The sequence below is a fragment of the Gracilinanus agilis genome, chromosome 3 (genome assembly GCF_016433145.1).
Source record: "Gracilinanus agilis isolate LMUSP501 chromosome 3, AgileGrace, whole genome shotgun sequence".
NCBI lineage: Eukaryota > Metazoa > Chordata > Mammalia > Didelphimorphia > Didelphidae > Gracilinanus > Gracilinanus agilis.
Genome location: NC_058132.1, coordinates 201824738 through 201839689, shown reverse-complemented (window position 1 = coordinate 201839689; position 14952 = coordinate 201824738). Strand labels below are relative to the sequence as shown.

Genomic DNA, 14952 nt, shown 5'->3' with positions numbered 1-14952 from the left:
CATAGATTTAGTTTGCCAGTACATATATCTTGGACAGGTGCTACAATGGGCAATGAGGTTGGCAAACTATGACCACCCACCTAAATGTGGCCTGCTGCCTGCTTTTCTACGGCCCAGGGACAAAGAATGGTTTTTATATTTTTAAATAAATTTTTATTGTAGCTAAAAACATAAAAACCATTCTCAACCCCTGAACTGTACAAAAATGGTGAGCAGACAGTATTTGGCCCACAGCATTAGTTTGCAGACCCCTGCAGGATTGAACAGGAGATCAGGCAGGGTCGTCCTTGAGAAAGCTGATCATACTTTCAATGATCCTAAGTCTAATGAAGTTGTAAAACCCATCTTTTTTAAGATTAATATTGTCCTAGGAAAGTCTAGTCCTAATACCTTTTTGTGGCATGGTGATGATCTTGGGTTCTTGGTGGCTATAAATGTAAGAGAACAAGTGTTAGCAGGTCCTCCCAGAGAAGAGAGGCTTTGAGAATGGACTTAGCAATGGCCCAGCTGTACCTTGACTGAGAACCAGCTTATCTAAGTTCCCAAACCTGGTTAGCTGTACGATGAAGAATCGGAGGGCCGTGGCAATTCTCGAAGGTCCTCAATTAAATCCCAGAGAGGCTGTGCTCTGGGTCGCCTACACTAATGAAATTACAGATGCCATGAGTACTGAAGCATTCTCCCGGTGATCCTTCATGGCTGCTCCTCATGGAAAGCCATCATCTCTGAAATATCGTGAGTGCGGGTGACCCACAGAGTGGTTGAAAGGCATATGGTGGGTGTGAGCAGACTACAGTATATAATCGATGATAACTCATATGTAAGAAACTATACCAGAGGCATCCCCAAGGACAAGTATAACCAGAAGGATCAGTCTTACAGTAAGAAAGATGGGTGGCAGATTGTCGGAGTGCTGCCCTGGTGTCCCTGGAAATTTTTTAAAATTTAACTTTACTCTATTTTCAGATTCACATTCTCTCTTCATCACCTCCCTGCCCAATACCTCTTTTTTTCTTAAACCCTTACCTCCCATCTTAGAATCAATACTATGTATTAGTTCCAAGGCAAAAGAGTAGAAGTAAGGACTAGGCAATTAGAGTTGAGTGACTTGCCCAGGGTCACACCATTAGGAAGCATCTGAGTCCAGATTTGAACCCAGGACCTCCCATCTCTAGGCCTGGCTTTCAATCCACTGAGCCACCCAGATGCCCCCCACCCTCAACCCCTCTTGAGAAAGATTCCCCCAAACATTTTTTTCGCACCTAGAGAAAGGCCCCAAGAGTACTTGGACAGCTCCTCTCAGGAGGTGTTATCTGCTGCCATAAACTAGAATTGCTCAGGTTGCGTTGTGGATGGCTGGTGGTGTACACTGATAGATGTCCACTTGATCAGTGAGTTCATGGACCTGTCCAAGCATTAACGTATTATTACATGAGCCCAGGTTGCTGGACCCCGAATCACAGAATCATCATTATAGGGCTCAAAGGGGTCTCGGAAGTCCCACGCCTTTATTGTTAGAGGTAAGGAAACTGAGTGCTAGACAGATAAAAAGTGACTTTCACGTGGTCACAAAGGTAGTAACCAAGAGATACGCAGACCACGGCATCTGGCTCTAAAGACAGCTCTCCTCCCTCTCCACTATGGTGCCTTTGTAGATGCTTTTCGCTTTGCCCATTATCAGCAATACAGAAGTTCTGTATGCCCCGGAGCCAGTGTAACAGCCTGAATGACTTCAGACACAGCAGAATTATAAGAATGTGGAGAATGAAACACAAGATGGTTTTGAAGCCTGGCCGTTATTAGAACCTAGGACCATTATTGTTGTCATTATCGTTCTGTTTACCTAACATCCCTGGTGCCTGCCCCATTGGGAAGGGCTTCCGCCGACCATACATTCTCTCCACCAGGAGAATGATCGTTCATGTATGAAGACCATTTCCAGAATTAATTTGCCCTCTGCAAACAGTTTATATTAATGAAAACACATTGAGATGAGAGGAAGGAGGGAGTGCCTGGGTAGTATGTTTGCTTTATCCACCTAGAATTTTTAAAAGGGTCTTTAAAATAAATAAAACAAATCAACAAACAAACAAATAAATGAACAGTGCAAAGAAGAGCATCCCATTCCACTTAACACAGCCCGGTCTAGCAGTTGTCTCCAAGGCAGATTGCAAAGGCTGCGGGAGGCGAGGCACGCTCTAGTCGGCTACAGTTTAATATGCAGAGATGTCTGTCATCTGCTTTTCTCTATATACAGATTCCCTCTAAGGCATATGCTTGATCGCGGGCGACAAAAGATGCCACTGCTGCCTTCCCCCGTCCTGTCTGATGCTTGGCATTAGTTAGCCAGCATGGGGGTGGGCTGCTGTTCCCCTACCATCACCCCTCTCCCCAACCCACCTTGTCTGGTGGCAACATCAGCATTTTAGGAGAACAGATGCTTGGCTCCTCTTTACAGCAGCCATCCTTGTCTGCTTATTTACCCTTTGTTTGGGTAGGGGAGGTCCTTCCCTCCCTCTCCTTCTCCAGGTAGCAGGAGGGGTCCCCTGTTCTTGGGCTCAGCTTTAGTTGAGATTGACTCTGGGGGGTAGGAGGGAGACAAGGAGTGGTCGCTGCTTTTGCCAGAGACATTTAAACCAATTCCTCCACTGATGCCTGTCCCCAGTGGAGCTTCATCAACTTTGGTGCATTCCCATCAGGCTAAGATTCAAATTGGCAAAAGATTTTCCTTCATCTAGGAGGGAAAGGAAGAATCAAGAGGGAAGGGGAGGAGGGAGTGCCTCAGTGTTCAGAACACTCAGTTCCTACCCCTGAAATCCTCTTCCCTTAACATCACTCAATATTTTCCTTCCATTGAGATGCTAGAGGTCCCCTGATGATCCCTTAACGTGTCTATGTATTCAAAGCTTTTCTAGAGACACACCGCCCAGCAGCCATGGCCTCTCCCAGCTCAGTGGCAGCAGCAGCCCATTATGTATATCTCCCTGTGGCATCGGCTGCGTGGGCACATTTGCATGAAAATATAGAAAACACCTTGTACTACTAGATTCGCTCATCCAAGCCAGCTGGGGTGGCCCCTGGATAAAGGCATCTTCTTCTGGAAGCCACAGCCCACATGTGCCAGGATTAATTTCCTCCCTGAAGATTGTGTGGCTTCAGTCAGACCGAATGTAAAGTGAAGGGTCTTTCAAATAAGTCCTTCCAATTTCCCAGCTTCCATTGCTGAAAGACTCACCCACCCCCAGGCAAAGCCTGGCCCAAATGGTGACTTGAGGTAATGGGATCAGAGGACTGTGGAGCTAGAAGAGGCTTTAGAGACTATCTGATCCAACTCTCCCATTTTTCCGAAGGGGGAACTGAGGCCCAGATAGAGATGTGGTCTGCCTAATGTTAAAAATAAGTGTAGAGGGGCAGCTGGGTAGCTCAGTGGAGTGAGAGTCAGGCCTAGAGACAGGAGGTCCTAGGTTCAAACCCGGCCTCAGACACTTCCCAGCTGTGTGACCCTGGGCAAGTCACTTGACCCCCATTGCCCACCCTTACCAATCTTCCACCTATGAGACAATACACCGAAGTACAAGGGTTTAAAAAAAAGTGTAGAATATTTATTTGCAAGGCCAACATTTGGTATAATCCTCCTAGTGGTATTGTGTCTTCTTCTTTTCAAAGCACTTTAACCTGTACAATTTCATTTGATCCTTCCAATAACCCTGGGGAGTTGGCAGGGCAAATAGGATCATCCCCATTTTAGATGAAATGGGGAATCAGAGAAGTCATCTGTCTTGCCAAGGATCATCCAGTCATGGTCTAGCTAGACAAGAATCCAAGTCCAAGTCATGGTGCCTCCAATTGTCTTCACTCTTTAGCCATATATCCTAGCATTTCGGTTCAATAAACATATCCTTTGGTCTAGGCCCTGAGGATGAAAAAGTGCACGATATTAGCTTGCATTTATGTAGTGCTTTAAAGTTTACAAAGCCCTTTGCATAAGTTACCTCATTTGATCCTCACAATAATTCTGTGGGGTGCTCTTGTTATCCCCATTTTACAGATGAGGAAACTTAAACAGGCATAGATTTTTTTAATGACTCGGGTGGGGCAAGAGTCACAAAGCTAGTTAAGTATTGAAGGAGATTTTTGAACTAGGATCTTCTGACTTGAAATCTAGTGCTCTGGCCCCTTCGCCACGTAGTTGAGATGTATCACTATCACTGTTACTTATTGACAGTTCACCCTCTCTATAATTCATCATTCTCAAAAAGTTGCCCAGGGCACAGAGAGAGCTAAAGTGACCTGTTCAGCTGTACAGAGCCAGTATGTGTCAGTTGGAGGACTTGAAACCAGACCTTCAAAGCCAAGTCTGACTAATTTTGAAACAGATTCTCTAGCCACAATTCCACATTGCCTCCATGTTTTTTCTATTCTTGTTTTGTCTTTCAGTCGTTTTCGGTAGTGACTGACTCTTTGTAAAGATACTGGAGTGATTTGCCATTTCCTTCTCTAGCTCATTTGGCAGATAAGGAAACTGAGGCAAATGGGGTTGGGTAAGTACCCAGGGTCACACAACTAGTAAGTGTCTGATGCCAGATTTGAACTCAAGAAGAAGAGACTTCTTAATATCCACCATGCTACAATGATGCCTTTTTCTATTACCCATTGTTTTTCAGTTTTCCGTGTCACCCTTGCCCATCTATTGGCATAGATCATTAAAAGGTAACTCTCTCCAGGAAGGACATCAGCCTGCTCACTTCAAATCATGGGATGTCCAAGCTGGAGAAGACTTTAGAGGTCATCTCATCTAATTGCCTTATTTTGAAGTAATAGGAAACAGAGGTCAAGGCAGGTTTAATTATTTTTCCAGGATCATAAGGCAATTCAGTGACAGGGTCAAGACTAGAATTTGGGTCTCCTGCTTCCCTGTCTAGTGCACTTTCTTTTTACATCATGTGTCTTGGTGCCTGAGATGAAGAATTTTGACTGAATCATTAGCCATTTCCTGACATAGCTTCCCCGGTAGGATCCCCATCTGTCTGCAGAAGCTTGAAGCTTGTCCTGCAACTGAAAACTCATCACTTCTAAAGGGCAAGGGCAGAAGGGAAGATACTCCCAATTCTGAGATTCAAGAAGCATAGTTTCTCTTTTTTCTTTTCAGTTTTATTTCTTTTCCCTCTCATATCCTGCTCTTAGAAGAATGGATTCTATAAATTAGGTCTTGTCTTCTTTAGAGTCCATAGTTACAGGAACACTTTCAGAACTCACCCTGGTTTACTGAACCTGTTGAGGAGTCAGGCCATCATGGGTTTGTAAATAGCTAGAATGACTCTAACTCACCTCCAGACTTGGCACTAATGTTCTGCCTCGAGACTTCAGGCTCTTTGAGGCAGCTAGGTGATAATAGTTGATAGAGCCATGAACCTGATATCAGAAAGACCTGAGTTCAAATCCATCCTCAGACAATTACTAGCTGTGTGACCCTGGGCAAGTCACTTAACCCTGTTTGCCTCAGTTTCTTCATCTGTTAAGTGAGCTTGGAGAAGGAAATGGCAAACCACTCCAGTATCTTTACCCACAAAACTCCAAAGGGGGTCCCAAAGAGTCAGACATGACTGAAACAACTGAACAACAAACACAGAGTTGTTGTGAGGAGCAAGTTAAATACTACCTGCAAAGCACTTAGCACGGTGCCTGACATATAGTAGAAACTTAGTAAATGCATGTTTCCTTTGTCTTCCTTTCCCTCTTTGGAGAAACAAAGGGAGTCGAGGTTTCACTAGCTCTCACATCCTGGACAAAACTACTTTGAGAACACATAATCTGTCCCCTGGTGCTACAGTGCAAAACAAGTACCAGGTCAAGCTCAGGAATACTCAAATCACCACAGAACTGTGGGTAAGCAACTTTACCCTCTCAAGTTATCCTCTGCTTACCCAACTAAAATAGAGAGACGGGGGGCAACTGGGTGGCACAGTGGACTGAGAGTCAGGCCTAGAGATGGGAGGTCCTGGGTTCAAAGCTGGCCTCAGACACTTCCTAGCTGTGTGACCCTGGGCAAGTCACTTCACTCCCTGTGCCTAGCCCTTACCACTCTTCTACCTTGGAACCAATACACAGTATTGACTCCAAGACGGAAGGTAAGGGTTTAAAAATAGAGACACAGACTAGTTAGGTAGAAGTGGCATGGGTACCTGGGAAATTGAAATGAGTTAATGTGTCCATGCTTACAAATGTATGTAGAACTGTCCAAGGTGGTGGGCAGCTTAGAGTTCATCTAGTACAATTTGTTCATTTTAAGATACAGATACTGACATCCGGAGAAAGGTGAAATATTTTGCCTGAGGTCACCCAGCTAATACATAGCAGAGACAGTATTCATTCTCAGCTCCTCTGATTCCTGATTCTGTCTTATTTTTTTCTCTAGGTCAGCTAACTTTACCATAACTTGCCTTACCACCATGGCACTAAGGATAATAAATATCCTTCTAACTATGTTTTCTGAGTTCTATGTAAATGAAAAAGCAGAAGCAACATGGAGTTCAATGTTGGACAGAGAACCACTGGGTTCAAATCCTGCCTCTGACACATAGTGGCTTGAGATTCTGCATAGTTTTTGTAATGTCAATGCCCAGGAAGCCTATCAAGATTCTAAGCTCTAAAAGGTGGAGTTTAGAAAGGGGGTACAGTTTTTAAATCAAGCTATGTTCTTTTGCTTGTTTAAAAGACACCTCCCATTTTAGAATTAATACTGTGTATTGACTCCAAGGTCCAGTGACTTGCCCAGGGTCACACAGCTAGGAAGTGTCTGAGGCCAGTTTTGAACTCTGGACCATCTCTAGGTTTGAATCTCAATCCACTGAGCCACCCAGTTGCCCCGTAATGCCTTCCTTCTTAAACTCTTCCTTTTTGTGGGCAGCTAAGTGGCAAAGTGAATAGAACTCTGGGCCTAGAGACAGTAAGACCTGAATCCAAATCTGGTCTCAGACACTTAGTAGCTGTGTGACCCTGAGCAAGTCACCTAACCCAGTTTGCCTCAGTTCCCCATCTGTAAAATCAGCTGGAGAAGGAAATAGTAAACCACTCTAGCATCTTTGCCAAGAAAATCCCAAATGGAGTTGCAAAGAGTTTAACATAACTGGAACTAATAAACAAAAGAATTGTAAAGCCAACACAAGTGTGAATAGTCACTACGTAGGCTTATGCCACGCTGGAGAATCATTGTCCTTGGTTGTACATGCTCTTTGAGGCACTGGCTCTGACCACCTTGACAATGAGTTCATGAAGTTCAGAGGAGGTGATTACCAAATGAGAAGCAGCATGGATTATGGGAAAGAGCACTCTCAGGCTGGGGAGCCAGAACATATGTTCAGATCCTCCCTCAGATAATTACTGTGTGACAACAATAGGAAAGTCAGGGAGGCAGCTGGGTGGCTCAATGGATAGAGAGCCAGGCCTGGAGACAGGGGGAGAAGGAAGTCCTGGACAGGAGAGGAGAGGGAGGAGGGAGGGAAAGAATACAAATCATTTAACCATGGAAAAATATTCTAAATTAAATAAATAAATGAATGAATGACATTTTTTTTAAAAGAAGGAGGTCCTGGGGTTCAAATCCAGCCTCAGATACTTCCTAGCTGTGTAACCCTGGACAAGTCACCTAATGCCCATTGCCCAATCCTTACCATTCTTTTGTCTTGGAATCGAAAAACAGTATTGATTCTAAAAAGGGAGGGAGGAGGAGAGACAGAGAGACAGAGAGAGGAAGAGGAAGGGAGAGGGAGGAAAAAAGAGAGAGGGAAGGAAGGAAGGAAAGAAGGAAGGAAGGAAGGAAGGAAGGACGGAAGGAAAGATGTAGTAGGAATAAGATAGGCTAGGTTGGAAAAGAAATCAGAGGTTTTAAAGAAAAAATGAACCTTGGTTTGCTTATCTGTAAATTGTGGGGATAATGATATTTCATTACCTACCTCACAGGGTTCTTGTGAGAAAGTGCTTTATCTGCTTGAAAGCACTGCTTTGGTATAGTGGAAAGAACTCTGGCCTTGGAATCAGGAGGCCTGGATTCCAATCCCCAGCTCTACTGCTGACAAGCTATGGGATTTGGGGCCAGCCATTTAATCTTTCTGATGTTCAGTTTCCCCCTCTTTAAAATGGGACTGATAATAATACTTTATAATACCTATCTCACAGAGCTATTGTGGAGATCAAATGAGATAATGTGCCTAAAGTGCTTTATAAACTGTAAGGTATTATACAAATGCCAGCCATTATTGTATAAGGCATTTTGTAACCAGAAAGTGCCATATAAATATAAGCGATTATTATTGGTCTCCTTTCCATGTAATTTGGATTAAGGCCAAGGTTAGTTCCCTAATGGAGATCAAGGCTAAGGTGTGTGCAGATTCTAGAAGCTAGAAATAAGTCTCCTGTTGATAGAAGAAAGTAGTGCCGCTTTGGGCCAGTTGCACAATTGCAAGAAACATGGTGTCATGAGTGGTGTAGTGGTTGGAGCACTGACCCTGGAGTCAGGAATTCAAATATGGCCTTGGGCACCTACTGGAAAGTCATTTAATCCCTGCTGCCTCAGTTTCTTCAACTGTAAAATGAGGATAATAATAGTAACCCAACTCCCAGGGTTTTTGTGACGATGGAATGAAATAATATTTGTAAAGCACTTAGCACCCATCATAAGTATTTAATAAATGCTTATTTCCTTTATTTCTTTCGTGGTATAAAGTGGACTTCAGGGGTCCAATGCCTTCATTTTACAGTTGACCCAGCTAAGTGATATGAGGTTGCCTAAGGTCGCATGAGCAGTATCAGAGGTGACATTTGAACCAAGGTCCACCGGCTAGAGAAGGAAATGGCAAACCCCTCCAGTCTCTTTGTCAAGAAAACCTCCCAAATGGGTTCACGAAGAGACATGACTGAAAACAACTCAGCAACCATCGCCGCCGTCATCGCCGCCACCATTGCGCTCCCAAGTTTTCTCTCCTCCCTTTCCATGGGCTCCACAGTGGGAATGAATCCCTTGTACTTGTTAGCTGCCACTGTTTGACTTATGAGCCCTCCTGCTATTGCCATGGTGACGTCAGACAAGCTTCTCCCCCTAAATCTAATTACTGTCTCCTATCCCACACTTCAGAAAGAGCATTGGAGAAATATGGACAGCCGCGCTGCTGCCGCTGCTGGATGCTGGCCAGCTGGGCCTGAATAGCAGCTGTAACAAATGAATAATTTGTATCCCATCAGTTTTGAAAGGCTTTGGGGAATGCAGATTTCACTCCATCCATCACTGGCCTCTGAGCCCTGGCCTGGAGCTGGAAGTGGTGAGGAATGAGAGAGAGGGGAAGAGGCAGAGAGAAGGGACAAGAATCTTTGGAGAACTTCATGGAGAAGATCTAATCATGTCACTCCTCAGCTCAAAACCCTTCAGTGACTCTGTTGCTGATGGGGTAAAATTTAAGCCCATTATCTTGGCATTCCAAGCTCTACTACCTGGTAAAAGTCCCACACTCCCCTTTCTGGGTCAGTTCATATCTTTCCTCATTGGTCAAAGTGAAGAACTGGCCATGCTCTCTATGCTTAGAATGTCCTCCTTATTCCATCTCCACTTACCAAGTTTCAACCTAAGTTTATGACCCAAATCAAGTGTAACCCACTCCATGAAGACTTCTTTAATCTCCCCAGTTGAATAAAAGGCCTTTGCTCTGTTTAAATCTGAGCTGAGACATTTCCTAGCTGTGTGATCCTGGGCAAGTCACTTAACCCCCATTGCCTAGCCCTTACCACTCTTCTTCTGCCTTGGAGCCAGTAAACAGTATGAATTCTAAGATGAAGGCAAGGGTTTAAAAAAAACTTCTCTCTAAGGGCTCTACACATAGAAGATACTTTAATAAATGCATTATTGCATATGTGCATCCCCAGTTGAATAAACAACTAAATCATTTTTGTTGAAAGGGAGCTTGTAGCATTATAGGTGCGGAAAGAACTTTACATTTTCAGATGTGGTCGATGCATTGATTTCTTTTTGGAACAAGGGAAGGTTCTGTGGTGGACAGAGGGGGGTTGGGGCTAGGGAAGAATTCCTTGAGAACTGATTGTGATCAATACAAATTAAAAGGCATCGATACAACTTTAAACAAAACAAAAGTCACAGGAATTCATGTGACCAATGAGCCAGGAACCAGATCCCAGTGGTCACCCACTGCAGCCTGACTTCAGATAAGGGAAGCAAGGAGGTTCCCCTTGGCTGGAGAGTACCAACTTGGATGTCCTCAGCCAGATATTTAGACTTGGGGAGCAGGGGTTCAGCTGAGAGCATCAACCTTTCAGCAGAGCCTTTCCTACGAAGTGGAAGAAGGAAGAAGCAAGAATAAGGGGAGACAGAAAGAGCAGGCCTCACCTCGTAACTGTGGTCACAGCCACAGCAAAGAAGCCCAGGGACTGGCGGAGTGGGAAGAGACACTGGAAAGTTGGAGGAGCGCCTTAGGTGGGGCTGGTGACAGTGTGACTCTCACTGGTTACTGATGGGAGGACAACCCCCATTGATCCTCACATAGCACTTTGCTCATGAATCATATGTGTGGAGAAGCAGAAACCACTGGGCCAGCAGTGATTTTTGCTGGTACAGTTTTGGTTTTTTTTCCTCAGCCTCACCCAGCCAGTATAACACTTGCTGAGCTCTTGATGCCTCACCTCAGGTTAAGCACTTCACAAGCAGCCCCTGCAATGTGTCAGGGCCCTGGAAAGATGGTGGGAGGTGGAGAGGTGGGATCCCAAAGTGAAAGTGTTCTGGGATGAGTTCAGTGAGATGGAAGAAGGGCCATTTGTAATATGTAGCTTAGGTGACGGCAAGAATGGTTAAGGAAGGAAGAGTTTAAGAAGGAAGACATTAGGGGGCAACTAGATGGCTCAGTGGATTGAAAGCCAGGTCTAGAGGTGGGATGTACTGGGTTCAAATCTGACCTCAGACATTCCCTAGCTATGTGATCCTGGGCAAGTCATTTAACCTTCATTGCCTAGCCCTTACCACTCTTCTGCCTTGGAACCAATACAGTGGAAGGAAGGAAGGAAGGAAGGAAGGAAGGAAGGAAGGAAGGAAGGAAGGAAGGAAGGAAGGAAGGAAATATTGATTGTAAGACAGGAGATAAGAGAGAGAGGGAGGGTTGGGGGAAGGCAAGAAGGAAGGAAGGAAGTCAGAGTGCTCAAAGGCCTTTAGAAGATCTCTGTCCATCATGGATTTAGATCTTAGAGGTCAGTGAGTGCAACCCTTCCCCCACTATTTTGTAAACAAGGAAACTGAGCCTCAGAAAGTTGAAATGATTGGCCCAGGGTCACAGAGCTAGTATCTGAGGTGAGATGAGAACACATATATTCCAGACTCTTCATGACCACATTTGGGATTTTCTTGGCAAAGATAACGTGGCGGTTTGCCATTTCCTTCTCCAGCTTATTTTATAGATGAAGAACTGAGGCAAACAGAGTTAAGTGACTTGCCCAGAGTCACGCAGCTAGTAAATGTTTGAGACTAGATTTGAATTCAGGAAGTGGAGACTTCCTGATTCCAGATCCAGCACCCATTCTATCTCACTGTCTCTCAATATAGCTATGGAGACACAGGACCAAGGCGAATGGCTGGCGCAGACAACGTACAGGGAATCGTATCCCGCTCTCCTCTTTGTGTCTGCTTGCTACACTCAGGTTTTTAAAGAAAATTTCCTCTTCTTGTACTCAGTAAACCCCAGGATCCCTCTTCATCTGAGCACAGAGGCCCCCTGCTCCCTTGTCTGCCCACGTGCTCACCCAGGCGTCCTTTAAGCCTAACCACCTAATTTATTTATATTTATAAAACCTCTAACTAGGTCAACACACTTTCATGCGCTTCTTAATAATTATTGATATAGCAGAGGTCACGTGGGCTGCTGGAGCCTGGCTCATCTCTCTCTGCCCAAGAGGTCATTAGGGACCCAGGCGCTAAGAAGATGCTTTTGTTTATGTGCTAATTGCTGGGTCTGCAGCCAACATCTCCTTCCCTCCACAGCCTCTGCTCAGCACTTCTGAAAGACAGTTTGGAAGAACTCAGTCTTTTAAACCACATGGCACCCTGAGACCCTGCTTGGGGTAGGGAGGGGGGGTTAAACCGAGAAGCTACAAGGCAGGGGGCCCCAAATAAACTTGGCAGGGGAGCCAAAAAGAAATCAGGAATCAGGCCTCAGAAGAAATAATAAATGCATCGTTGAAGGCCCATATTCTTGTGCTGACCTGACTTGCTTGGCATTCATGGAAGTTTGGGCAAGTAGCCAAATGTTTCTGGGCCTCAGTTTCCCTGATTGTAAAATGAAGGAACTGGACTAGATGATCTTTGAGGTCCCTACCAGCTTCAAAATCCTGGGGCATTTTGGATTCCTTTTGAGTCTTGCCGTGTTGGTGGTTTCATGAGAATTTTTTATCTTGAAGGGAAACTCTTGACTCTCTTTGTAACGTAGGTAGGTGTAAGGTAGGGTTTAGGAGAACAGGTCTCTGAGTGCAGAAAGAGACAGGATGGATTAGGGGGACGGACAGTACGTGGCACTCGATGCGTGGGATCACAGCGGCAACCGTGGCTTTGTGAGGTTGTGTTAATGCGCTTCCGACTGAGACATTCATTCATGGATTCATTCACTCTTCAGAGTTTTACTCATCACCTCTTATGTGTGGGACACCATGGATTGAACTTTAAAAGGAGCAGAGCTATCCTTTTCTGGAGGTGGTTTGAATGGAGTCCGAGCGAGAGCCAGAGGAATGGCTGCAATGACCTCTGGAGGGCCCATCCCTTTCAGGACTTTGGGGAGAAAGATTCCGCTGTCCCACTGAGAAGTCTCCAGCTCACCCAGTAGCTTTTATATGGGAGTAACTGGAAAGCTTTTTGTTCCGTTTTGAAAGCACCTGGCAAGCTGGCAAAGCTGAGGCCCAGGCTGCCTTTGGGAGAGGGTAATCCTCCCCATTCTTTTTACCTCACCCCATTGTTTTTTAAACTGTATAATTTTAGGACCCTGTTCTGTGCCTTCTCCAAGCTTGCAGCTCCCATTAATAATCATGATTAGCGCTTACCTAGGTGCTTTTCATTTTCAAAGCCCATTAATTAACACTAATTAATCCACACAGCAGCACTGGGAGGAATAGGAGCTATCATTATCCTTGTTGCATAAAGGCAAGGAAAGCAGAGACTCAGAAAAGCCTAGGGAGGTGCCTGTGGCTACGGAGGGTGGAGGGAGGAGATGTAGATACCAGTCCAAGGAAGCTGGAGTTCCCCTAGTGCTATGCCTCCTCTCCTGATTGAATGTGGGGCTAAGCTTCCAAATTGAATTCTGTGGCAGGAAAGCAGCTGATGCCTTATTTAACCCATACTAAAGGAAAGAAGGATGCCCAGAAGCAGAATAAATCTAGGACTAAGGAGCTAGAGGCATTCCAGATGTACCAGTAAGGTATTGTGTGACCTGAAGTATGTGGCTTCCCCATTCTGTGCCTCAGTTTCTTCCCTGGCTTACAAGAAGAAAATTGAAAAAGAAAAATATTTTTCATCCTACCTGCTATTTCAAATACCTGCTATATCCATATGAAGATGCCCTAACTTTCCAAATTACTCTCTCTGCTACTAGACAGAGTGGGCTAAACAAAATTCTTAATGCATTTTCTTTCCTTTTCTTTTTTTAAATCCTTACCTTCTATCTTAGAATCAATGCTAGGTATTGGCTCTGTGGTAGAAGAGTGGTAAGGGTTAGCAAACAGGTTAAATGACTTGTCCAGGGTCACACAGCTAGGAAGTATCTGAGGCCATATTTGAACCTAGCTCCTCCCATCTCCAGGCCTGGCTTTCTATCCATTAAAAGAGAAAACTATATTCTTAAATTTTCAGACACAAGTCTATGGACTATAAGTAAAAGATGAATAGCAGCAAAGTTGACAATTCCTGATTGACTAATTGACCCAAGAACTATTTCTGGCTTCCTCCAACCAACTCAAAGACCTGGAAACCTGCAAAGGAGTTCTGATCACCCCAAACTAGATTTATCTCCCTTAGACTAGAGACCATGGCACTGTACAGGGAAAACCTCATAGATTTACAGCATGGGAGACAAGAGGCCACCAGATACTACTGGGTAGAGTTCCACAGAGCATAGATCTCACATAACACTTTCTCTCTGAAACAAATACTCTTCCATGTTTGGGAAATGGGGGTGACGCCCCAAAACATCCTTCCCTGGTTTTCTTAGCTGCTGTGGTACCCAATTGTCATGTTGAGAGAGAGAGAATGAGCATCACAAAATTTCAATCTGGAGGGGCCTCTGAGGCCATCTGTTCTAGCCTATACCTGAAAAGGGGTCCCCACTACAACAAAATCTGCAGGAGTTCAATTAGACATCATCTGAAGATTCCCCCATAAAGAGGAACCTGCTACCTCTTGAGGCAGTCCTCTCCAGTTAGGGGTGTTCTATGAAGTTCTTCCTAATATCGATTTTTCTAAATTTGTCTCTCTGAAATTCTAGCCAGCTTCTCTTCAAAGCTCAGCTGGATTGGACCTTACTAGTCTTCAGTACTGAGTTATATGGACTAAGCAATTCCAGGGGAAGAAGGGGCTTGTTTGTTTGTGGGGCACGTCCTTTGTGGGTTGCATTTTCTGTTGATGTATTCTGTTGATGTATGATTTCTGTATTCAAAAAAAAAAAGCCCAGCAGGAATGGGGTTTGGCCTCTATTGCCATGTTCCATCCTCCACTGGGGTGTGAAAGGGTCAGGGTAGCTAAGAGTAGAGAGATTAACATGTAACAGAGAGACAAGCCTATAAATAGTAACAGATAGGGTTCAAGTATAATGCCTTGGGGGCAGCTGGGTAGCTCAGTGGATTGAGAGCCAGGCCTAGAGATGGGAAGTCCTGGGTTCAAATCTGACCTCAGACACTTCCCAGCTATGTGACCCTGGGCAAGTC

The 14952-nt window shown here is 44.7% G+C and overlaps 1 protein-coding gene across 1 annotated transcript in view; it reads left to right on the top strand.

Annotated features, from left to right (window-relative positions):
• Positions 1-14952, top strand: part of DSCAML1 (DS cell adhesion molecule like 1) — a 542818-nt gene that overhangs the window by 313475 nt on the left and 214391 nt on the right. The gene's annotated exons all lie outside the window — the stretch shown is intronic.